This window comes from Cucurbita pepo, chromosome 3 (genome assembly GCF_057944985.1).
Source record: "Cucurbita pepo subsp. pepo isolate OVF chromosome 3, ASM5794498v1, whole genome shotgun sequence".
Lineage (NCBI taxonomy): Eukaryota > Viridiplantae > Streptophyta > Magnoliopsida > Cucurbitales > Cucurbitaceae > Cucurbita > Cucurbita pepo.
In genome coordinates, this window is record NC_141800.1 from 6,667,488 (window position 1) to 6,694,761 (window position 27,274).

Genomic DNA, 27,274 nt, shown 5'->3' on the forward strand with positions numbered 1-27,274 from the left:
AATTTTTACAAATATAATATGGTTTCTTTTTAAATATAACTATGAGATTCCACGTCATTTTGAAGGAGTAACGAGACATTTTTTTTTTTATAAGGGTGTGGAAACCTCTCCCTAGTAAATTGTAAAATTGGCGGCGATATATAATGAGTCAAAGCGGATAAATATATATTAACAAGATTGTTATTACATTCATGCTTTGAAAATCTTTTAAAGTTTACTTAAGATGAAAATGGTTATAAGATAAAAGATCTCTCAAAAAAAAAAAAAAAAAAAAAAAGAATTTTTTTAGGATCCCAAAAATGAATTCTAAAACATAAATTGGACCGTTGTTTGCGAATAAGCAGTGATTGATTAGAGATGTAGTGGCAAAGACTTGTTCAATGTCAAAATGAAAGGAAAAAGCTTTGCTCTAAATCCGATGGAGAGAGAGCAGATGACCTTTATACCAAGAGCTAGTGCCACTGAGATTTGGCACAAAAGACTTGGGCACTTTCATCATCGAGGTTTGCTTTAGATGCAGTCAAAGAAGCTGGTAAAAAGACTCGCTGACATTAATGATTACATTCCTCTTTGCCGTGCTTGTAATTTTGGGGAGCAACATAGGCAACCCTTTCCTAAACATTCATGGAGAGCCTCGAAAAAACTGCAGCTGGTTCATACTGATCTTCGTGGTCGTCAACGAACAACATCATTAAATGGTAATCTTTATTACATTGTTTTTATTTATGATCCAACGAGAATGTGTTGGATCTTCTTGCTCAAGCAAAAGCCAGAAGTAGCGGGCGTATTTTGAAATTCAAAGCCAGAGTTGAGAATGAAAGTGCATGCTTGATTCAGACTATAAGATCAGATAATGGCAAGGAGTACACTTCAGAAACTTTTAACAGGTTTTGTGAAGAGGCTGGAATTGAACATCAATTGACAGCACTATACACTCCTGAACAGAATGACGTCAGTGAAAGGAGGAATAGATTCATAATGGAGATGATATTTCATCTATTGAAGAGTTTAGATGACCATAAAGTATCTTGTGCATCGTTCATGTTCTAGGATGATGCACAAATGTGTTTCTCAGTCCTAATGGTGGTGTAATCACACGACATTATGAGAAGAGTATTACTTGAGCATGGCCACATGTATAAAACAATAGGAATTCACCAAGAATTCAGGAGGCGAATGAGCTTAGCCTAGCCTCGAAATTGGTCTACATTAAGACAAAGAAGGCAGAGAGATTCATCGTAGACTTGGATGAATGTGTTTGCCTCGACCTAGGCTTACTCAGTAAAGCTATTCATTAAGATTTTCTCAACTCGACCAAGGTGGCCTCAACCTAAGTGACTTATTTCTAGCCTCGATGGCTTAGGCCTCGACCTTGACTCTAAGATCATCCCTTTGAAATGGCTTTCTAATACTGCATGGGTAACAAATTTTGATTTGTTAACTTATTTGATTCGGTTTGGCATTTTTATTCACTCATTCCCATTAAGGTTTAGCTTCTCCTTTAGTCTCAAGTTAATGTTTTATGTAACGATACTAAATTTTTACATACTCAGAGTCACTACCAAGTCTCATGCTTATCTCTTAAATGCGGAATATAGCTCTTAGATACTCATCATAAATAACGGAAAATTTAAAACACATTCAGAACACTTCAAACTACCAGAACACATTATCGGTCTTACGTGTTTCAAAATATAACGTTGGAATTTAAAATTAAAACAAAACAATTACAAATGGAATAATGTAAATAATGAAATAAAAGCGTCCTATACTCCTATGACTAAGAATTTAAACATGCAACTACCTTATGCACGAGCCACAGTATCTATTTCCGATGTCGTCGTCGTCCGTACATGGGCGTCTTCTTTTTACCTGAAAAATGATATTTGGCACACGGCTTGAGTATTTCGAAGAATACTCAGTAAGTGACCCACTGTAGGGGTCATGCTGATGCAAACACGTGCAACATGCTCTTGGGATTGAGCTCTAACTCATCTAGGAGTGACCTCCAATCTCGAACAAATTGGATGTGTAGTACTTCTTTACACATGACCCACACGTGCGAGCGTGAATCCTCTGGGCGCTCGCTTGGACCCTCTAATCAAGCTAATCTGTAACAACGTCTGGAAGTTAGCGGAACCCCATAGTGTCATGAACTATTCAAACTTGATAGTATGGGTAATTATCATAGGTTTAATGTACGGAGTACAATTGCGAGTATGAACTATTTATTAGGCTGTTTTTCTTGAGGCTTCAACTCTACCGTAGAAAGGAGAGACTTAAAATATAAATATATCTAAGAATAGCTTAACAATCCTCACATTTGTGCCGATCAAGGTAGGTCTTAAACAAAGATACTCTAATTTTCCATACGTTAATAACTTCGCCTACGAAATGGCTTTAATGTTGGCTTGGTTGAATGACTTGTATGATGTACGAATGACGAATTTTTCATGATTGTTTGATGCGTTTTGTGTTATGTTATGTTTATGCAATGATACAAGATGTACTATAATATGATTATGTCATGTTATGGAACTATGTTGTGATATTGATGTGGTATGATGCATAAACCTCCATATATTACACTACATAAACTACGATATCATGTACGTCGTGGTATTATGCATGCTCCTTTCCCTCCATAGCTTCTGCCAACGTGAGTTTATGCTAGCCCAACAAGTAAACTTAGAGGATACGTATACGAGTCTGCTAGGTGTATCTATGTGTACATGTGTAGAGAAATATTACACATTCAACTCTATCAAGACTGAAGAGTAGAGATCGTTGCATGTATTTGCATTTTCCGACCGCAACAGTGTGATTATTTACTGAGTATTTTTTTAAATTATCAAACCAAGTGCTATTTTTTTTAGATGAAGGCAAGAGAACCATGTAGGGTCACTATATAGGCTATGAGAATGAAGGTATGATAGTTGCATTTTCTATTCAAATTATAGCCTTTGGGTTAGATATCAAAATTAGTTACTTAACATTAATGTTTAAAATGTGGAAGTCTCGATTTTATGGAAATGTCAATATCAATAGATAATTTTGAAAAAAAAAAATATATATATACAACAAAAATATGTCACTATCACTGTAGCCGACTAGCTTGAGTTTCTCCTTTTCGCTCCCTGCACAGTATCTTACACCCCAACCTCTGGTTCCGGCTACATAGCTCAGGATGCGCTTGACAGCCACTAGATGCTCCTCCCTAGGTGCTTCCATAAACCTGCTCACATATCCAACAGAATAAGCAAGATCAGGATGAGAGTTTACCAGATAGCGCAGATTCCCGACAATGCTACGGTAATTGGTGGAGTCGACTGTCGATGTAGTGCCGACCTTCCTTAGTTAGAGTCGGGCCTCCATTGGCGTCCTTGTAGGATTACTGTCCACAAGCCCAGTTGTGTCCAACAGCTTCTTCGCCTATGCACTTTGGCAGATGGAGATGCCGGTATAATTTAGTAGCTGAGCACGCCGAGATCGCTCATCTCGAAGTTTTACGACATCTCCTTCTTGAACCTTCCGAGGACTTCCACGTCGCCTCCAGTGATTATGAGGTTGTCGACGTACACTTCCACGAGTGTCATGGCCGTGTGTGTACATGCCATGCTCAGAGGCACAACGTTTGAATTTCAGTGACAGTAGGGTACTGTCGAGCTTCGCGTTCCAGGCTCGTGGGGCTTGTCGAAACCCGTAGAGTGCCTTGTGCAGGCCCAGTACCTTATTGGAGTTGTCGTTGTCCAGGAAGCCAGGTGGTTGTCGGACATAGACGGTCTCCTTCAGCTCTCCGTTAAAGAAAGTAGACTTTACGTCCATATGGTGAACCTCCCAAGAGTAATGTGCCGCAATTTCCAGCAAGAAACGAACGGATTCTAACCTTGCCACTGGCGCAAATACCTCTTTGAAGTCCACTCCTTGCTTCTGGACATAGCCCTTCACCACCAGACGGGCCTTGTGCTTCACAACTTCTCCTTTTTCGTTGCGCTTCAGTTTGAAGACCCATTTGAGCCCTATGGCTTAGTGTCCCGGCGGCATATCCTCCAGACTCCATGTCTGGTTCTCGGTGATGGATGTCATCTCCTCCTGCATTGCCTTCAGCCAGCACGGGTTCTTTTCTGCTTCGGCGAATGTGTTCGGTTCATCTGCACTGATGGCATGTAGTTCGGCAACTTCTTCGAGCTCGCGCGCTGCCAGTCCAGGTGGTTCACCTCCTCCCACTAGATCGTCCATCCTCTAGTACCTGGCCTCCAGATCAGTATCGTGATCGACATCCAGTGTCGAATCCGCAGTCCGTGGTGTTGCGAATTCCACTAGTTCAAGGGGTGCACCTGCTGGCGGCGGTGACGGCTCCTGATGCTGGGCTCCTTCTTCTTCCGTCTCGGTGACGAGGTACTCCACCGTAAATTGATTTGGATTATGGTCTGCCTCGATCACGTCATTCCACTGCCAGAAGGTGCTTTCGTCGAAGACGACGTCGCGAGACACGTGAGCTCGCCCCCTACAGGATCATAGAGTTTGTACGCCTTGCTCCGGGTTCATAGCTGATGAAGATGACCTTCAGCCCCCTGGGATCGAGCTTGGCGAGGTGGGGACGTGTTACCTTCATGTATGCGATGCAACCAAACACGCGAAAATGATGTACCGCTGGTTTTTTGTTGTACCAGGCCTCATATGGCGTCTTCCCGTCGAGGCTTCAGGTTGGTGACCGATTGAGGAGATAAACGGCCATCATTACTGCCTCTCCCCAGAATCTCCCAGGTATTCCAGCCGTCACCAACAATGACCTCGCTGTCCCAACGATGGTCTGATTTTGGCGCTCCACCACTCCGTTCTGTTGGGGGGAGTAGGGCGCCGTTAGGTGCCGTTGTATGCCGATCTCGTCGCAGTACTTACTGAAACTTGCCGAGGTGAATTCTCTGCCTCGGTCTGTGCGCAGCACTCGCATCTTCTTCTCACATTCGACCTCCGCTTGCGCTTTAATGCGCTTAACCGTCTCTTCGCTTGCAGCAGGGTCAGCCACATCAAGCGGCTTTTGTCATCGACTAACAGGAGAAAGAGACTCTTACCGTCTGGGGTCGCCGGCTTGATGGGCCCGCAGATATCGCCATGTACAAGCTCAAACAGCTCATCGGCTCGGTAATGTTCGAGACGGAAAGGGTGTGGGCCTTTGATTGCTGGCAAACCGTGCACCAACTCCTCCTTCTGTAGCTTTTCTAGAGTAGGAAAGTTTAAGTGTCCTTACCTTGCGTGCCACCTCCAAGATACCTCTTCGAACTTGGCTGAGAGGCTGACGGGTTGCTCTATCTCTAACTCCAGGATGTAAAGACGGTTTGTCGTCCGCCTTGCCTGCGTGAGCAGCCGTCGTTGATTATCGCAGATTTTGAGTAGTCCGCGCTCGATGGAAATGAAGCAGCCTGTCTCATCGAGTTGACCCAGGCTCAAAAGGTTAGCCTTGAGCCTCGAGATGAAATAATAGGATGGTGCCGTGCCCTTCGATCTAGCCCCGGTCATATGGTTTGTTGCCCCTGTGTCGAGGATCCATCGCTGGTGGTGCTCGTGTTACTCGTCCCTCTTGCCGATCTGAGCGAAGACTCGCTCCTCCTCCAGTTGAATTGGCTCCCAGATATACCTTTTGCTTTTGTCTTCGAGCTTCGTTCTTCGTTGGTCCGGACGTGAGCATAAGCCACACTACCGAACACTTTAAGGGTGAGAAATTGTAGGCTTTTGTCCGTTCCAAGCCTCTAGTGGTGTTTGATCATCTAACTTTGCATGTGGACATCGATTTTGTACGTAGATGGTGCATTGCACGGCTTCTGCCCAAAATTCCTTCGACATCCTTTTTCTCTTAAGCATTGAGATAACCATGTCGAGAATGGCCCGGTTCTTTCTCTCGGCCACACCATTTTATTGAGGGGTGTACGGTGCGGTTAAAAATCACCTTATGCCTTGCTCCTCGCAGTACTCCATGAAAGCCGTCGAAGTATACTAGCCACATCTATCGGATCGTACAGCTTTGATGTGTCTACCAGTTTCCTTCTCCACCATTACTTTGAAATTTTTTAACACCTCGAATGCCTTGGATTTTCCTTTTAGATAGTAAGCCAAAGTTTTCCGTGAGTGATCATCGATAAAGGAAATGAAATACCTATTTTCGCTTAAGGACTCGGGGTTAATTGGTCCACATATATCTGTATTGATCAACTAGAGACGTTAGTTAGAAGGAGGAACGAAATATTTTTTTCGATGTTAAGCACTTTTTTACTGCTTTATACACTCCGTTTCTTTGACATTCTATTCTTAATCATCATGCCTAATCATTCCCCACAAAAGTTTCAAAAAACATGGACAGTTACTCGGTTATTTTAGCATGTGTTTCAAACGTCCCGGTTTGGGGTTTCCGAATTAAAGGTTTGATTTTAAGCACTTTTTTATTTCTTTATACACTTTGTTTCTTCGACAATCTATTCTAAATCATCATGCCTAATTATTCCTCACAAAAGTTTCTTAAAACATGGAAAGTTACTCGGTTTCTTTAGAACGTGTTTCAAACGTATTGGTTTGAGGTTTCCGAATTAGGGTTTCGATTTTAAACACTTTTTTATTTTTTTATCCACTCCGTTTCTTCAAAATTCTATTCTAAATCATCATGCCTCATCATTCCCTACAAAAGTTTTGAAAAACATGAACAGTTACTTGGTTTTTTAGCACGTGTTTCCAACGTCCCGGTTTGGGGTTTCTGAATTAGGGTTTCAATTTTAAGCCCTTTTTTACTGCTTTATACATTCCGTTTCTTCGATATTCTATTCTTCATTATCATGGCTAATCATTCCCCACAAAAGTTTCGAAAAACATGGATAGTTTATCGGTTTTTTAGAACGTGTTTGAAACGTCCCAGTTTGAAGTTTCCGAAATAGAGTTCGATTTTAAGCACTTTTTTACTGCTTTATACACTCTTTTTATTCAACATTCTATTCTAAATCATCATGCCTAATCCTTCCCCAAAAAAGTTTTTTAAAACATGGAAAGTTACTCGGTTTCTTTAGCACGTGTTTCAACGTCCCGATTTGGGTTTTCCGAATTAGGGTTTCGATTTGAAGGACTTTTGTACTGCTTTATACACTCCATTTCTTCAACATTCTATTCTAAATCATCATGGCTAATAATTCCCCACAAAAGTTTTGAAAAACATGTACGGTTGCTCGGTTTTTTTAGCACGAGTTTCAAACATCTCGGTTTGGGGTTTTCGAATTAAGGTTTCGATTTTAAGCAAATTTTACTGCTTTATACACTCCGTTTCTTCGAAATTCTATTCTAAATCATCATGACTCGTCATTCCCTAAAAAAGTTGCGAAAAACATGGACAGTTACTCGATTTTTTAGCACGTGTTTCAAACGTCCCGGTTTGGGGTTTCCGAATTAGGGTTTAAAGTTTAAGCACTTTTTTTATTGATTTATACACTCCGTTTCTTCGACATTCTATTCTCAATCATCATGCCTAATCATTCCTCAAAAAAATTTCAAAAAACATGGACAGTTTATCGGTTTTTATAGCACGTGTTTCAAACGTCCTGGTTTTGGGTTTCCGAATTAGGGTTTCGATTTGAAGCACTTTTTTAGTGCTTTATACACTCCGTTTCTTCGACATTCTATTCTAAATCATCATGCCTAAGCATTCCCCACAAAAGTTTCTTAAAACATGGACACTCGGTTTTTTAGCACGTGTTTCAAACGTCCCGGTTTGGGGTTTCCGAATCAGGGTTTCGATTTTAAGCACTTTTTTACTTCTTTATACACTCAGTTTCTTCGACATTCTCTTATAAATCATCATGCCTAATCATTCCCCACAAAAGGTTCTTAAAACATGGACAGTTACTCAGTTTTTTAGCACGTGTTTAAAACGTCCCGGTTTGGGGTTTCCGAAATAGGGTTTAAATTTTAAGCACTTTTTTATTGATTTATACACTCCGTTTCTTCGAAATTCTATTCTTAATCATCATGCCTAACTATTCCTCACAAAAATTTCGAAAAACATAGACAGTTTATCTGTTTTTATAGCACGTGTTTCGAACGTCCTGGTTTGGGGTTTTCGAATTAGGGTTTCGATTTGAAGCCCTTTTTTAGTGCTTTATACACACCATTTCTTCGACATTCTATTCTAAATCATCATGCCTAAGCATTCCCCACAAAAGTTTATTAAAACATGGACAGTTACTCGGTTTTTTAGCACGTTTTTCAAACGAACCGGTTTGGGGTTTCTGAATTAGGGTTTGGATTTTAAGCACTTTTTTACTGCTTTATACCCTCCATTTTTTCGACATTCTATTCTAAATCGTCATGCCTAATCATTCCCCAAAAAAAGTTCTTAAAACATGGACAATTAATAAGGTTTTTAGCACGTGTTTCAAACGTCCCGGTTTGGGGTTTCCACATTAGGATTTCGATTTGAAGCACTTCTTACTTCTTTATACACTCGGTTTATCCGACATTCTCTTCTAAATCATCTCGGTTTTTTTAGCACGTTTTTAAAACGTCCCGGTTTGGGGTTTCTGAATTAGGGTTTGGATTTTAAGCACTTTTTTACTGCTTTATACCCTCCATTTCTTCGACATTCTATTCTAAATCGTCATGCCTAATCATTCCCCAAAAAAGTTCTTAAAACATGGACAATTTATAAGGTTTTTAGCACGTGTTTCAAACGTCCCGGTTTGGGGTTTCCAAATTAGGATTTCGATTTGAAGCACTTCTTACTTCTTTATACAATCGGTTTATCCGACATTCTCTTCTAAATCATCATGCCTAATAATTCGCCCCTAAAGTTTCTTAAAACATGGACAGTTACTCGGTTTTTTAGCACGAGTTTCAAACGTCCCGGTTTAGGGCATGCGAATCAGGGTTTTGATTTTAAGCACTTTCTTACTTCTTTATACACTCAGTTTCTTCGAAATTCTCTTATAAATCATCATGCCTAATAATTCCGCACAAAATGTTCTTAAAACATGGCCAGTTACTCAATTTTTTAGCACGAGTTTCAAACGTCCCGGTTTGGGGTTTCCGAATTAGGATTTCGATTTTAAGCACTTTTTTAGTGCTTTATACACTCCGTTTCTTCGACATTCTATTCTAAATCATCATGCCTAAGCATTCCCCACAAAAGTTTCTTAAAACATGGGCAGTTACTCGATTTTTTAGCACGTGTTTCAAACGTCCCGGTTTGGGGTTTCCGAATGAGGGTTCGATTTTAAGCACTTTTTTACTTCTTTATACACTCGGTTTCTTCGACATTCTCTTATAAATCATCATGCCTAATCATTCCCCACAAAAGGTTCTTAAAACATGGACAGTTACTCAGTTTTTTAGCACCTGTTTCAAACGTCCCGGTTTGGGGTTTCCGAATTAGGGTTTAAATTTTAAGCACTTTTTTATTGATTTATACACTCCGTTTCTTCGACATTCTATTCTTAATCATCATGCCTAATTATTCCTCACAAAAATTTTGAAAAACATGGACAGTTTATCTTTTTTTATAGCACGTGTTTCAAACGTCCCGGTTTGGGGTTTCCGAATTAGGTTTTCGATTTGAAGCCCTTTTTTAGTGCTTTATACACTCCATTTCTTCGACATTTTATTCTAAATCATCATGCCTAAGCATTCCGAACAAAAGTTTATTAAAACATGGACAGTTACTCGGTTTTTTTAGCACGTTTTTCAAACGTCCCGGTTTGGGGTTTCTGAATTAGGGTTTGGATTTTAAGCACTTTTTTACTGCTTTATACCCTCCATTTCTTCGACATTCGATTCTAAATCGTCATGCATAATCATTCCCCAAAAAAGTTCTTAAAACATGGACAATTAATAAGGTTTTTAGCACGTGTTTCAAACGTCCCGGTTTGGGGTTTCCAAATTAGGATTTCGATTTGAAGCACTTCTTACTTCTTTATACACTCGGTTTATCCGACATTCTCTTCTAAATCATCATGCCTAATCATTCGCCCCTAAAGTTTCTGAAAACATGGACAGTTACTCGGTTTATTAGCACGAGTTTCAAACGTCCCGGTTTAGGGCATGCGAATCAGGGTTTTGATTTTAAGCACTTTCTTACTTCTTTATACACTCAGTTTCTTCAAAATTCTCTTATAAATCATCATGCCTAATCATTCCCCACAAAAGGTTCTTAAAACATGGCCAGTTACTCAATTTTTTAGCACGTGTTTCAAACGTCCCGGTTTGGGGTTTTCGAATTAGGATTTCGATTTTAAGCACTTTTTTAGTGCTTTATACACTCCGTTTCTTCGACATTCTATTCTAAATCATCATGCCTAAGCATTCCCCACAAAAGTTTCTTAAAACATGGACAGTTACTCGGTTTTTTAGCACGTGTTTCAAACGTCCCTGTTTGGGGTTTCCGAATCAGGGTTTCGATTTTAAGCACTTTTTTACTTCTTTATACACTCGGTTTCTTCGACATTCTCTTATAAATCATCATGCCTAATCATTCCCCACAAAAGGTTCTTAAAACATGGACAGTTACTAAGTTTTTTAGCACCTGTTTCAAACGTCCCGGTTTGGGGTTTCCGAATTAGGGTTTAAATTTTAAGCACTTTTTTATTGATTTATACACTCCATTTCTTAGACATTCTATTCTTAATCATCATGCCTAATTATTCCTCACAAAAATTTTGAAAAACATGGACAGTTTATCTGTTTTTATAGCACGTGTTTCAAACGTCCCGGTTTGGGGTTTACGAATTAGGGTTTCGATTTGAAGCCCTTTTTTAGTGCTTTATACACTCCATTTCTTCGACATTTTATTCTAAATCATCATGCCTAAGCATTCCCCACAAAAGTTTATTAAAACATGGACAGTTACTCGGTTTTTTTAGCACGTTTTTCAAACGTCCCGGTTTGGGGTTTCTGAATTGGGGTTTGGATTTTAAGCACTTTTTTACTGCTTTATACCCTCCATTTCTTCGACATTCTATTCTAAATCGTCATGCCTAATCATTCCCCAAAAAAGTTCTTAAAACATGGACAATTAATAAGGTTTTTAGCACGTGTTTCAAACGTCCCAGTTTGGGGTTTCCAAATTAGGATTTCGATTTGAAGCACTTCTTACTTCTTTATACACTCGGTTTATACGACATTCTCTTCTAAATCATCATGCCTAATCATTCGCCCCTAAAGTTTCTTAAAACATGGACAGTTACTCGGTTTTTTAGCACGAGTTTCAAACGTCCCGGTTTGGGGCATGCGAATCAGGGTTTTGATTTTAAGCACTTTTTTACTTCTTTATATACTCAGTTTCTTCGAAATTCTCTTATAAATCATCATGCCTAATCATTCCCCACAAAAGGTTCTTAAAACATGGCTAGTTACTCAATTTTTTAGCACGGGTTTCAAACGTCCCGGTTTGGGGTTTCCGAATTAGGATTTCGATTTTAAACACTTTTTTAGTGCTTTATACACTCCGTTTCTTCGACATTCTATTCTAAATCATCATGCCTAAGCATTCCCCACAAAAGTTTCTTAAAACATGGACAGTTACTTGGTTTTTTAGCACGTGTTTCAAACGTCCCTGTTTGGGGTTTCCGAATCAGGGTTTCGATTTTAAGCACTTTTTTACTTCTTTATACACTCGGTTTCTTCGACATTCTCTTATAAATCATCATGCCTAATCATTCCCCACAAAAGGTTCTTAAAACATGGACAGTTACTCAGTTTTTTAGCACGTGTTTCAAACGTCCCGGTTTGGGGTTTCCGAATTAGGGTTTAAATTTTAAGCACTTTTTTATTGATTTATACACTCCATTTCTTCGACATTCTATTCTTAATCATCATGCCTAATTATTCCTCACAAAAATTTTGAAAACCATGGACAGTTTATCTGTTTTTATAGCACGTGTTTCAAACGTCCCAGTTTGGGGTTTCCGAATTAAGGTTTAAATTTTAAGCACTTTTTTAGTGATTTATACACTCCGTTTCTTCGACATTCTATTCTTAATCATCATGCGTAATTATTCCTCACAAAAATTTTGAAAAACATGGACAGTTTATCTGTTTTTATAGCACGTGTTTCAACGGTCCCGGTTTAGGGTTTCCGAATTAGGGTTTAAATTTTAAGCACTTTTTTATTGATTTATACACTCCATTTCTTCGACATTCTATTCTTAATCATCATGCCTAATTATTCCTCACAAAAATTTTGAAAAACATGGACAGTTTATCTGTTTTTATAGCACGTGTTTCAAACGTCCCGGTTTGGGGTTTCCGAATTAGGGTTTCGATTTGAAGCCCTTTTTTAGTGCTTTATACACTCCATTTCTTCGACATTCTATTCTAAATCATCATGCCTAAGCATTCCCCACAAAAGTTTATTAAAACATGGACAGTTACTCGGTTTTTTTAGCACGTTTTTCAAACGTCCCGGTTTGGGGTTTCTGAATTAGGGTTTGGATTTTAAGCACTTTTTTACTGCTTTACACCCTCCATTTCTTCGACATTCTATTCTTAATCGTCATGCCTAATCATTCCCCAAAAAAGTTCTTAAAACATGGACAATTAATAAGGTTTTTAGTACGTGTTTCAAACGTCCCGGTTTGGGGTTTCCAAATTAGGATTTCGATTTGAAGCACTTCTTACTTCTTAATACACTCGGTTTATCCGACATTCTCTTCTAAATCATCATGCCTAATCATTCGCCCCTAAAGTTTCTTAGAACTTGGACAGTTACTCGGTTTTTTAGCACGAGTTTCAAACGTCCCGGTTTGGGGCATGCGAATCAGGGTTTTGATTTTAAGCACTTTTTTACTTCTTTATACACTCAGTTTCTTCGAAATTCTCTTATAAATAATCATGCCTAATCATTCCCCACAAAAGGTTCTTCAAACATGGCCAGTTACTCAATTTTTTAGCACGTGTTTCAAACTTCCCGGTTTGGGGTTTCCGAATTAGGATTTCGATTTTAAGCACTTTTTTAGTGCTTTATACACTCCGTTTCTTCGACATTCTATTCTAATCATCATGCCTAAGCATTCCCCACAAAAGTTTCTTAAAACATGGACAGTTACTCGGTTTTTTAGCACGTGTTTCAAACGTCCCTGTTTGGGGTTTCCGAATCAGGGTTTCGATTTTAAGCACTTTTTTACTTCTTTATACACTCGGTTTCTTCGACATTCTCTTATAAATCATCATGCCTAATCATTCCCCACAAAAGGTTCTTAAAACATGGACAGTTACTCAGTTTTTTAGCACCTGTTTCAAACGTCCCGGTTTGGGGTTTCCGAATTAGGGTTTAAATTTTAAGCACTTTTTTATTGATTTATACACTCCATTTCTTCGACATTCTATTCTTAATCATCATGCCTAATTATTCCTCACAAAAATTTTGAAAAACATGGACAGTTTATCTGTTTTTATAGCACGTGTTTCAAACGTCCCGGTTTGGGGTTTCCGAATTAGGGTTTCGATTTGAAGCCCTTTTTTAGTGCTTTATACACTCCATTTCTTCGACATTCTATTCTAAATCATCATGCCTAAGCATTCCCCACAAAAGTTTATTAAAACATGGACAGTTACTCGGTTTTTTTAGCACGTTTTTCAAACGTCCCGGTTTGGGGTTTCTGAATTGGGGTTTGGATTTTAAGCACTTTTTTACTGCTTTACACCCTCCATTTCTTCGACATTCTATTCTAAATCGTCATGCCTAATCATTCCCCAAAAAAGTTCTTAAAACATGGACAATTAATAAGGTTTTTAGCACGTGTTTCAAACGTCCCGGTTTGGGGTTTCCAAATTAGGATTTCGATTTGAAGCACTTCTTACTTCTTAATACACTCGGTTTATCCGACATTCTCTTCTAAATCATCATGCCTAATCATTCGCCCCTAAAGTTTCTTAGAACTTGGACAGTTACTCGGTTTTTTAGCACGAGTTTCAAACGTCCCGGTTTGGGGCATGCGAATCAGGGTTTTGATTTTAAGCACTTTTTTTACTTCTTTATACACTCAGTTTCTTCGAAATTCTCTTATAAATCATCATGCCTAATCATTCCCCACAAAAGGTTCTTCAAACATGGCCAGTTACTCAATTTTTTAGCACGTGTTTCAAACTTCCCGGTTTGGGGTTTCCGAATTAGGATTTCGATTTTAAGCACTTTTTTAGTGCTTTATACACTCCGTTTCTTCGACATTCTATTCTAATCATCATGCCTAAGCATTCCCCACAAAAGTTTCTTAAAACATGGACAGTTACTCGGTTTTTTAGCACGTGTTTCAAACGTCCCTGTTTGGGGTTTCCGAATCAGGGTTTCGATTTTAAGCACTTTTTTACTTCTTTATACACTCGGTTTCTTCGACATTCTCTTATAAATCATCATGCCTAATCATTCCCCACAAAAGGTTCTTAAAACATGGACAGTTACTCAATTTTTTAGCACCTGTTTCAAACGTCCCGGTTTGGGGTTTCCGAATTAGGGTTTAAATTTTAAGCACTTTTTTATTGATTTATACACTCCATTTCTTCGACATTCTATTCTTAATCATCATGCCTAATTATTCCTCACAAAAATTTTGAAAAACATGGACAGTTTATCTGTTTTTATAGCACGTGTTTCAAACGTCCCGGTTTGGGGTTTCCGAATTAGGGTTTCGATTTGAAGCCCTTTTTTAGTGCTTTATACACTCCATTTCTTCGACATTCTATTCTAAATCATCATGCCTAAGCATTCCCCACAAAAGTTTATTAAAACATTGACAGTTACTCGGTTTTTTTAGCACGTTTTTCAAACGTCCCGGTTTGGGGTTTCTGAATTAGGGTTTGGATTTTAAGCACATTTTTACTGCTTTATACCCTCCATTTCTTCGACATTCTATTCTTAATCGTCATGCCTAATCATTCCCCAAAAAAGTTCTTAAAACATGGACAATTAATAAGGTTTTTAGTACGTGTTTCAAACGTCCCGGTTTGGGGTTTCCAAATTAGGATTTCGATTTGAAGCACTTCTTACTTCTTTATACACTCGGTTTATCCGACATTCTCTTCTAAATCATCATGCCTAATCATTCGCCCCTAAAGTTTCTTAGAACATGGACAGTTACTCGGTTTTTTAGCACGAGTTTCAAACGTCCCGGTTTGGGGCATGCGAATCAGGGTTTTGATTTTAAGCACTTTTTTACTTCTTTATACACTCAGTTTCTTCGAAATTCTCTTATAAATCATCATGCCTAATCATTCCCCACAAAAGGTTCTTAAAACATGGCCAGTTACTCAATTTTTTAGCACGTGTTTCAAACGTCCCGGTTTGGGGTTTCCGAATTAGGATTTCGATTTTAAGTACTTTTTTAGTGCTTTATACACTCCGTTTCTTCGACATTCTATTCTAAATCATCATGCCTAAGCATTCCCCAAAAACGTTTCTTAAAACATGGACAGTTACTCGGTTTTTTAGCACGTGTTTCAAACGTCCCGGTTTGGGGTTTCTGAATCAGGGTTTCGATTTTAAGCACTTTTTTAGTGATTTATACACTCCGTTTCTTCGACATTCTATTCTTAATCATCATGCCTAATTATTCCTCACAAAAATTTTGAAAAACATGGACAGTTTATCTGTTTTTATAGCACGTGTTTCAAACGTCCCGGTTTGGGGTTTCCGAATTAGGGTTTCGATTTGAAGCCATTTTTTAGTGCTTTATACACTCCATTTCTTCGACATTCTATTCTAAATCATCATGCCTAAGCATTCCCCACAAAAGTTTATTAAAACATGGACAGTTACTCGGTTTTTTTAGCACGTTTTTCAAACGTCCCGGTTTGGGGTTTCTGAATTGGGGTTTGGATTTTAAGCACTTTTTTACTGCTTTACACCCTCCATTTCTTCGACATTCTATTCTAAATCGTCATGCCTAATCATTCCCCAAAAAAGTTCTTAAAACATGGACAATTAATAAGGTTTTTAGCACGTGTTTCAAACGTCCCGGTTTGGGGTTTCCAAATTAGGATTTCGATTTGAAGCACTTCTTACTTCTTTATACACTCGGTTTATCCGACATTCTCTTCTAAATCATCATGCCTAATCATTCGCCCCTAAAGTTTCTTAAAACATGGACAGTTACTCGGTTTTTTAGCACGAGTTTCAAACGTCCCGGTTTGGGGCATGTGAATCAGGGTTTTGATTTTAAGCACTTTTTTACTTCTTTATACACTCAGTTTCTTCGAAATTCTCTTATAAATCATCATGCCTAATCATTCCCCACAAAAGGTTCTTAAAACATGGCCAGTTACTCAATTTTTTAGCACGTGTTTCAAACGTCCCGGTTTGGGGTTTCCGAATTAGGATTTCGATTTTAAGAAATTTTTTAGTGCTTTATACACTCCGTTTCTTCGACATTCTATTCTAAATCATCATGCCTAATCATTCCCCAAAAAAGTTCTTAAAACATGGACAATTAATAAGGTTTTTAGCACGTGTTTCAAACGTCCCGGTTTGGGGTTTCCAAATTAGGATTTCGATTTGAAGCACTTCTTACTTCTTTATACACTCGGTTAATCCGACATTCTCTTCTAAATCATCATGCCTAATCATTCGCCCCTAAAGTTTCTTAAAACATGGACAGTTACTCGGTTTTTTAGCACGAGTTTCAAACGTCCCGGTTTGGGGCATGCGAATCAGGGTTTTGATTTTAAGCACTTTTTTACTTCTTTATACACTCAGTTTCTTCGAAATTCTCTTTTAAATCATCATGCCTAATCATTCCCCACAAAAGGTTCTTAAAACATGGCCAGTTACTCAATTTTTTAGCACGTGTTTCAAACGTCCCGGTTTGGGGTTTCCGAATTAGGATTTCGATTTTAAGCACTTTTTTAGTGCTTTATACACTTCGTTTCTTCGACATTCTATTCTAAATCATCATGCCTAAGCATTCCCCACAAAAGTTTCTTAAAACATGGACAGTTACTCGGTTTTTTAGCACGTGTTTCAAACGTCCCGGTTTGGGGTTTCCGAATCAGGGTTTCGATTTTAAGCACTTTTTTACTTCTTTATACACTCGGTTTCTTCGACATTCTCTTATAAATCATCATGCCTAATCATTCCCCACAAAAGGTTCTTAAAACATGGACAGTTACTCAGTTTTTTAGCACCTGTTTCAAACGTCCCGGTTTAGGGTTTCCGAATTAGGGTTTAAATTTTAAGCACTTTTTTATTGATTTATACACTCCATTTCTTCGACATTCTATTCTTAATCATCATGCCTAATTATTCCTCACAAAAATTTTGAAAAACATGGACAGTTTATCTGTTTTTATAGCACGTGTTTCAAACGTCCCGGTTTGGGGTTTCCGAATTAGGGTTTCGATTTGAAGCCCTTTTTTAGTGCTTTATACACTCCATTTCTTCGACATTCTATTCTAAATCATCATGCCTAAGCATTCCCCACAAAAGTTTATTAAAACATGGACAGTTACTCGGTTTTTTTAGCACGTTTTTCAAACGTCCCGGTTTGGGGTTTCTGAATTGGGGTTTGGATTTTAAGCACTTTTTTACTGCTTTACACCCTCCATTTCTTCGACATTCCATTCTAAATCGTCATGCCTAATCATTCCCCAAAAAAGTTCTTAAAACATGGACAATTAATAAGGTTTTTAGCACGTGTTTCAAACGTCCCGGTTTGGGGTTTCCAAATTAGGATTTCGATTTGAAGCACTTCTTACTTCTTTATACACTCGGTTTATCCGACATTCTCTTCTAAATCATCATGCCTAATCATTCGCCCCTAAAGTTTCTTAAAACATGGACAGTTACTCGGTTTTTTAGCACGAGTTTCAAACGTCCCGGTTTGGGGCATGTGAATCAGGGTTTTGATTTTAAGCACTTTTTTACTTCTTTATACACTCAGTTTCTTCGAAATTCTCTTATAAATCATCATGCCTAATCATTCCCCACAAAAGGTTCTTAAAACATGGCCAGTTACTCAATTTTTTAGCACTTGTTTCAAACGTCCCGGTTTGGGGTTTCCGAATTAGGATTTCGATTTTAAGAAATTTTTTAGTGCTTTATACACTTCGTTTCTTCGACATTCTATTCTAAATCATCATGCCTAAGCATTCCCCACAAAAGTTTCTTAAAACATGGACAGTTACTCGGTTTTTTAGCACGTGTTTCAAACGTCCCGGTTTGGGGTTTCCGAATCAGGGTTTCGATTTTAAGCACTTTTTTACTTCTTTATACACTCGGTTTCTTCGACATTCTCTTATAAATCATCATGCCTAATCATTCCCCACAAAAGGTTCTTAAAACATGGACAGTTACTCAGTTTTTTAGCACCTGTTTCAAACGTCCCGGTTTGGGGTTTCCGAATTAGGGTTTAAATTTTAAGCACTTTTTTATTGATTTATACACTCCATTTCTTCGACATTCTATTCTTAATCATCATGCCTAATTATTCCTCACAAAAATTTTGAAAAACATGGACAGTTTATCTGTTTTTATAGCACGTGTTTCAAACGTCCCGGTTTGGGGTTTCCGAATTAGGGTTTCGATTTGAAGCCCTTTTTTAGTGCTTTATACACTCCGTTTCTTCGACATTCTATTCTAAATCATCATGCCTAAGCATTCCCCACAAAAGTTTATTAAAACATGGACAGTTACTCGGTTTTTTTAGCACGTTTTTCAAACGTCCCGGTTTGGGGTTTCTGAATTGGGGTTTGGATTTTAAGCACTTTTTTACTGCTTTACACCCTCCATTTCTTCGACATTCTATTCTAAATCGTCATGCCTAATCATTCCCCAAAAAAGTTCTTAAAACATGGACAATTAATAAGGTTTTTAGCACGTGTTTCAAACGTCCCGGTTTGGGGTTTCCAAATTAGGATTTCGATTTGAAGCACTTCTTACTTCTTTATACACTCGGTTAATCCGACATTCTCTTCTAAATCATCATGCCTAATCATTCGCCCCTAAAGTTTCTTAAAACATGGACAGTTACTCGGTTTTTTAGCACGAGTTTCAAACGTCCCGGTTTGGGGCATGCGAATCAGGGTTTTGATTTTAAGCACTTTTTTACTTCTTTATACACTCAGTTTCTTCGAAATTCTCTTTTAAATCATCATGCCTAATCATTCCCCACAAAAGGTTCTTAAAACATGGCCAGTTACTCAATTTTTTAGCACGTGTTTCAAACGTCCCGGTTTGGGGTTTCCGAATTAGGATTTCGATTTTAAGCACTTTTTTAGTGCTTTATACACTTCGTTTCTTCGACATTCTATTCTAAATCATCATGCCTAAGCATTCCCCACAAAAGTTTCTTAAAACATGGACAGTTACTCGGTTTTTTAGCACATGTTTCAAACGTCCCGGTTTGGGGTTTCCGAATCAGGGTTTCGATTTTAAGCACTTTTTTACTTCTTTATACACTCGGTTTCTTCGACATTCTCTTATAAATCATCATGCCTAATCATTCCCCACAAAAGGTTCTTAAAACATGGACAGTTACTCAGTTTTTTAGCACCTGTTTCAAACGTCCCGGTTTAGGGTTTCCGAATTAGGGTTTAAATTTTAAGCACTTTTTTATTGATTTATACACTCCATTTCTTCGACATTCTATTCTTAATCATCATGCCTAATTATTCCTCACAAAAATTTTGAAAAACATGGACAGTTTATCTGTTTTTATAGCACGTGTTTCAAACGTCCCGGTTTGGGGTTTCCGAATTAGGGTTTCGATTTGAAGCCCTTTTTTAGTGCTTTATACACTCCATTTCTTCGACATTCTATTCTAAATCATCATGCCTAAGCATTCCCCACAAAAGTTTATTAAAACATGGACAGTTACTCGGTTTTTTTAGCACGTTTTTCAAACGTCCCGGTTTGGGGTTTCTGAATTGGGGTTTGGATTTTAAGCACTTTTTTACTGCTTTACACCCTCCATTTCTTCGACATTCCATTCTAAATCGTCATGCCTAATCATTCCCCAAAAAAGTTCTTAAAACATGGACAATTAATAAGGTTTTTAGCACGTGTTTCAAACGTCCCGGTTTGGGGTTTCCAAATTAGGATTTCGATTTGAAGCACTTCTTACTTCTTTATACACTCGGTTTATCCGACATTCTCTTCTAAATCATCATGCCTAATCATTCGCCCCTAAAGTTTCTTAAAACATGGACAGTTACTCGGTTTTTTAGCACGAGTTTCAAACGTCCCGGTTTGGGGCATGTGAATCAGGGTTTTGATTTTAAGCACTTTTTTACTTCTTTATACACTCAGTTTCTTCGAAATTCTCTTATAAATCATCATGCCTAATCATTCCCCACAAAAGGTTCTTAAAACATGGCCAGTTACTCAATTTTTTAGCACTTGTTTCAAACGTCCCGGTTTGGGGTTTCCGAATTAGGATTTCGATTTTAAGAAATTTTTTAGTGCTTTATACACTTCGTTTCTTCGACATTCTATTCTAAATCATCATGCCTAAGCATTCCCCACAAAAGTTTCTTAAAACATGGACAGTTACTCGGTTTTTTAGCACGTGTTTCAAACGTCCCGGTTTGGGGTTTCCGAATCAGGGTTTCGATTTTAAGCACTTTTTTACTTCTTTATACACTCGGTTTCTTCGACATTCTCTTATAAATCATCATGCCTAATCATTCCCCACAAAAGGTTCTTAAAACATGGACAGTTACTCAGTTTTTTAGCACCTGTTTCAAACGTCCCGGTTTGGGGTTTCCGAATTAGGGTTTAAATTTTAAGCACTTTTTTATTGATTTATACACTCCATTTCTTCGACATTCTATTCTTAATCATCATGCCTAATTATTCCTCACAAAAATTTTGAAAAACATGGACAGTTTATCTGTTTTTATAGCACGTGTTTCAAACGTCCCGGTTTGGGGTTTCCGAATTAGGGTTTCGATTTGAAGCCCTTTTTTAGTGCTTTATACACTCCGTTTCTTCGACATTCTATTCTAAATCATCATGCCTAAGCATTCCCCACAAAAGTTTATTAAAACATGGACAGTTACTCGGTTTTTTTAGCACGTTTTTCAAACGTCCCGGTTTGGGGTTTCTGAATTGGGGTTTGGATTTTAAGCACTTTTTTACTGCTTTACACCCTCCATTTCTTCGACATTCTATTCTAAATCGTCATGCCTAATCATTCCCCAAAAAAGTTCTTAAAACATGGACAATTAATAAGGTTTTTAGCACGTGTTTCAAACGTCCCGGTTTGGGGTTTCCAAATTAGGATTTCGATTTGAAGCACTTCTTACTTCTTTATACACTCGGTTTATCCGACATTCTCTTCTAAATCATCACTCCTAATCATTCGCCCCTAAAGTTTCTTAAAACATGGACATTTACTCGGTTTTTTAGCACGAGTTTCAAACGTCCCGGTTTGGGGCATGCGAATCAGGGTTTTGATTTTAAGCACTTTTTTACTTCTTTATACACTCAGTTTCTTCGAAATTCTCTTATAAATCATCATGCCTAATCATTCCCCACAAAAGGTTCTTAAAACATGGCCAGTTACTCAATTTTTTAGCACGTGTTTCAAACGTCCCGGTTTGGGGTTTCCGAATTAGGATTTCGATTATAAGAAATTTTTTAGTGCTTTATACACTCCGTTTCTTCGACATTCTATTCTAAATCATCATGCCTAAGCATTCCCCACAAAAGTTTCTTAAAACATGGACAGTTACTCGGTTTTTTAGCACGTGTTTCAAACGTCCCGGTTTGGGGTTTCCGAATCAGGGTTTCGATTTTAAGCACTTTTTTACTTCTTTATACACTCGGTTTCTTCGACATTCTCTTATAAATCATCATGCCTAATCATTCCCCACAAAAGGTTCTTAAAACATGGACAGTTACTCAGTTTTTTAGCACCTGTTGCAAACGTCCCGGTTTGAAGTTTCCGAATTAGGGTTTAAATTTTAAGCACTTTTTTAGTGATTTATACACTCCGTTTCTTCGACATTCTATTCTTAATCATCATGCCTAATTATTCCTCACAAAAATTTTGAAAAACATGGACAGTTTATCTGTTTTTATAGCACGTGTTTCAAACGTCCCGGTTTGGGGTTTCCGAATTAGGGTTTCGATTTGAAGCCCTTTTTTAGTGCTTTATACACTCCATTTCTTCGACATTCTATTCTAAATCATCATGCCTAAGCATTCCCCACAAAAGTTTATTAAAACATGGACAGTTACTCGGTTTTTTTAGCACGTTTTTCAAACGTCCCGGTTTGGGGTTTCTGAATTGGGGTTTGGATTTTAAGCACTTTTTTACTGCTTTACACCCTCCATTTCTTCGACATTCTATTCTAAATCGTCATGCCTAATCATTCCCCAAAAAAGTTCTTAAAACATGGACAATTAATAAGGTTTTTAGCACGTGTTTCAAACGTCCCGGTTTGGGGTTTCCAAATTAGGATTTCGATTTGAAGCACTTCTTACTTCTTTATACACTCGGTTTATCCGACATTCTCTTCTAAATCATCACTCCTAATCATTCGCCCCTAAAGTTTCTTAAAACATGGACAGTTACTCGGTTTTTTAGCACGAGTTTCAAACGTCCCGGTTTGGGGCATGCGAATCAGGGTTTTGATTTTAAGCACTTTTTTACTTCTTTATACACTCAGTTTCTTCGAAATTCTCTTATAAATCATCATGCCTAATCATTCCCCACAAAAGGTTCTTAAAACATGGCCAGTTACTCAATTTTTTAGCACGTGTTTCAAACGTCCCGGTTTGGGGTTTCCGAATTAGGATTTCGATTATAAGTACTTTTTTAGTGCTTTATACACTCCGTTTCTTCGACATTCTATTCTAAATCATCATGCCTAAGCATTCCCCAAAAACGTTTCTTAAAACATGGACAGTTACTCGGTTTTTTAGCACGTGTTTCAAACGTCCCGGTTTGGGGTTTCCGAATCAGGGTTTCGATTTTAAGCACTTTTTTACTTCTTTATACACTCGGTTTCTTCGACATTCTCTTATAAATCATCATGCCTAATCATTCCCCACAAAAGGTTCTTAAAACATGGACAGTTACTCAGTTTTTTAGCACCTGTTTCAAACGTCCCGGTTTGAAGTTTCCGAATTAGGGTTTAAATTTTAAGCACTTTTTTAGTGATTTATACACTCCGTTTCTTCGACATTCTATTCTTAATCATCATGCCTAATTGTTCCTCACAAAAATTTTGAAAAACATGGACAGTTTATCTGTTTTTATAGCACGTGTTTCAAACGTCCCGGTTTGGGGTTTCCGAATTAGGGTTTCGATTTGAAGCCCTTTTTTAGTGCTTTATACACTCCATTTCTTCGACATTCTATTCTAAATCATCATGCCTAAGCATTCCCCACAAAAGTTTATTAAAACATGGACAGTTACTCGGTTTTTTTAGCACGTTTTTCAAACGTCCCGGTTTGGGGTTTCTGAATTGGGGTTTGGATTTTAAGCACTTTTTTACTGCTTTACACCCTCCATTTCTTCGACATTCTATTCTAAATCGTCATGCCTAATCATTCCCCAAAAAAGTTCTTAAAACATGGACAATTAATAAGGTTTTTAGCACGTGTTTCAAACGTCCCGGTTTGGGGTTTCCAAATTAGGATTTCGATTTGAAGCACTTCTTACTTCTTTATACACTCGGTTTATCCGACATTCTCTTCTAAATCATCATGCCTAATCATTCGCCCCTAAAGTTTCTTAAAACATGGACAGTTACTCGGTTTTTTAGCACGAGTTTCAAACGTCCCGGTTTGGGGCATGCGAATCAGGGTTTTGATTTTAAGCACTTTTTTACTTCTTTATACACTCAGTTTCTTCGAAATTCTCTTATAAATCATCATGCCTAATCATTCCCCACAAAAGGTTCTTAAAACATGGCCAGTTACTCAATTTTTTAGCACGTGTTTCAAACGTCCCGGTTTGGGGTTTCCGAATTAGGATTTCGATTTTAAGCACTGTTTTAGTGCTTTATACACTCCGTTTCTTCGACATTCTATTCTAAATCATCATGCCTAAGCATTCCCCACAAAAGTTTATTAAAACATGGACAGTTACTCGGTTTTTTAGCACGTGTTTCAAACGTCCCGGTTTGGGGTTTCCGAATTAGGGTTTCGATTTTAAGCATTTTTTTACTTCTTTATACACTCGGTTTCTTCGACATTCTCTTATAAATCATCATGCCTAATCATTCCCCACAAAAGGTTCTTAAAACATGGACAGTTACTCAGTTTTTTAGCACCTGTTTCAAACGTCCCGGTTTGGGGTTTCCGAATTAGGGTTTAAATTTTAAGCACTTTTTTAGTGATTTATACACTCCGTTTCTTCGACATTCTATTCTTAATCATCATGCCTAATTATTCCTCACAAAAATTTTGAAAAACATGGACAGTTTATCTGTTTTTATAGCACGTGTTTCAAACGTCCCGGTTTGGGGTTTCCGAATTAGGGTTTCGATTTGAAGCCCTTTTTTAGTGCTTTATACACTCCATTTCTTCGACATTCTATTCTAAATCATCATGCCTAAGCATTCCCCACAAAAGTTTATTAAAACATGGACAGTTACTCGGTTTTTTTAGCACGTTTTTCAAACGTCCCGGTTTTGGGTTTCTGAATTGGGGTTTGGATTTTAAGCACTTTTTTACTGCTTTACACCCTCCATTTCTTCGACATTCTATTCTAAATCGTCATGCCTAATCATTCCCCAAAAAAGTTCTTAAAACATGGACAATTAATAAGGTTTTTAGCACGTGTTTCAAACGTCCCGGTTTGGGGTTTCCAAATTAGGATTTCGATTTGAAGCACTTCTTACTTCTTTATACACTCGGTTTATCCGACATTCTCTTCTAAATCATCATGCCTAATCATTCGCCCCTAAAGTTTCTTAAAACATGGACAGTTACTCGGTTTTTTAGCACGAGTTTCAAACGTCCCGGTTTGGGGCATGCGAATCAGGGTTTTGATTTTAAGCACTTTTTTACTTCTTTATACACTCAGTTTCTTCGAAATTCTCTTATAAATCATCATGCCTAATCATTCCCCACAAAAGGTTCTTAAAACATGGCCAGTTACTCAATTTTTTAGCACGTGTTTCAAACGTCCCGGTTTGGGGTTTCCGAATTAGGATTTCGATTTTAAGTACTTTTTTAGTGCTTTATACACTCCGTTTCTTCGACATTCTATTCTAAATCATCATGCCTAAGCATTCCCCAAAAACGTTTCTTAAAACATGGACAGTTACTCGGTTTTTTAGCACGTGTTTCAAACGTCCCGGTTTGGGGTTTCCGAATCAGGGTTTCGATTTTAAGCACTTTTTTACTTCTTTATACACTCGGTTTCTTCGACATTCTCTTATAAATCATCATGCCTAATCATTCCCCACAAAAGGTTCTTAAAACATGGACAGTTACTCAGTTTTTTAGCACCTGTTTCAAACGTCCCGGTTTGAAGTTTCCGAATTAGGGTTTAAATTTTAAGCACTTTTTTAGTGATTTATACACTCCGTTTCTTCGACATTCTATTCTTAATCATCATGCCTAATTATTCCTCACAAAAATTTTGAAAAACATGGACAGTTTATCTGTTTTTATAGCACGTGTTTCAAACGTCCCGGTTTGGGGTTTCCGAATTAGGGTTTCGATTTGAAGCCCTTTTTTAGTGCTTTATACACTCCATTTCTTCGACATTCTATTCTAAATCATCATGCCTAAGCATTCCCCACAAAAGTTTATTAAAACATGGACAGTTACTCGGTTTTTTTAGCACGTTTTTCAAACGTCCCGGTTTGGGGTTTCTGAATTGGGGTTTGGATTTTAAGCACTTTTTTACTGCTTTACACCCTCCATTTCTTCGACATTCTATTCTAAATCGTCATGCCTAATCATTCCCCAAAAAAGTTCTTAAAACATGGACAATTAATAAGGTTTTTAGCACGTGTTTCAAACGTCCCGGTTTGGGGTTTCCAAATTAGGATTTCGATTTGAAGCACTTCTTACTTCTTTATACACTCGGTTTATCCGACATTCTCTTCTAAATCATCATGCCTAATCATTCGCCCCTAAAGTTTCTTAAAACATGGACAGTTACTCGGTTTTTTAGCACGAGTTTCAAACGTCCCGGTTTGGGGCATGCGAATCAGGGTTTTGATTTTAAGCACTTTTTTACTTCTTTATACACTCAGTTTCTTCGAAATTCTCTTATAAATCATCATGCCTAATCATTCCCCACAAAAGGTTCTTAAAACATGGCCAGTTACTCAATTTTTTAGCACGTGTTTCAAACGTCCCGGTTTGGGGTTTCCGAATTAGGATTTCGATTTTAAGTACTTTTTTAGTGCTTTATACACTCCGTTTCTTCGACATTCTATTCTAAATCATCATGCCTAAGCATTCCCCAAAAACGTTTCTTAAAACATGGACAGTTACTCGGTTTTTTAGCACGTGTTTCAAACGTCCCGGTTTGGGGTTTCCGAATCAGGGTTTCGATTTTAAGCACTTTTTTACTTCTTTATACACTCGGTTTCTTCGACATTCTCTTATAAATCATCATGCCTAATCATTCCCCACAAAAGGTTCTTAAAACATGGACAGTTACTCAGTTTTTTAGCACCTGTTTCAAACGTCCCGGTTTGAAGTTTCCGAATTAGGGTTTAAATTTTAAGCACTTTTTTAGTGATTTATACACTCCGTTTCTTCGACATTCTATTCTTAATCATCATGCCTAATTATTCCTCACAAAAATTTTGAAAAACATGGACAGTTTATCTGTTTTTATAGCACGTGTTTCAAACGTCCCGGTTTGGGGTTTCCGAATTAGGGTTTCGATTTGAAGCCCTTTTTTAGTGCTTTATACACTCCATTTCTTCGACATTCTATTCTAAATCATCATGCCTAAGCATTCCCCACAAAAGTTTATTAAAACATGGACAGTTACTCGGTTTTTTTAGCACGTTTTTCAAACGTCCCGGTTTGGGGTTTCTGAATTGGGGTTTGGATTTTAAGCACTTTTTTACTGCTTTACACCCTCCATTTCTTCGACATTCTATTCTAAATCGTCATGCCTAATCATTCCCCAAAAAAGTTCTTTAAACATGGACAATTAATAAGGTTTTTAGCACGTGTTTCAAACGTCCCGGTTTGGGGTTTCCGAATTAGGATTTCGATTTTAAGCACTGTTTTAGTGCTTTATACACTCCGTTTCTTCGACATTCTATTCTAAATCATCATGCCTAAGCATTCCCCACAAAAGTTTCTTAAAACATGGACAGTTACTCGGTT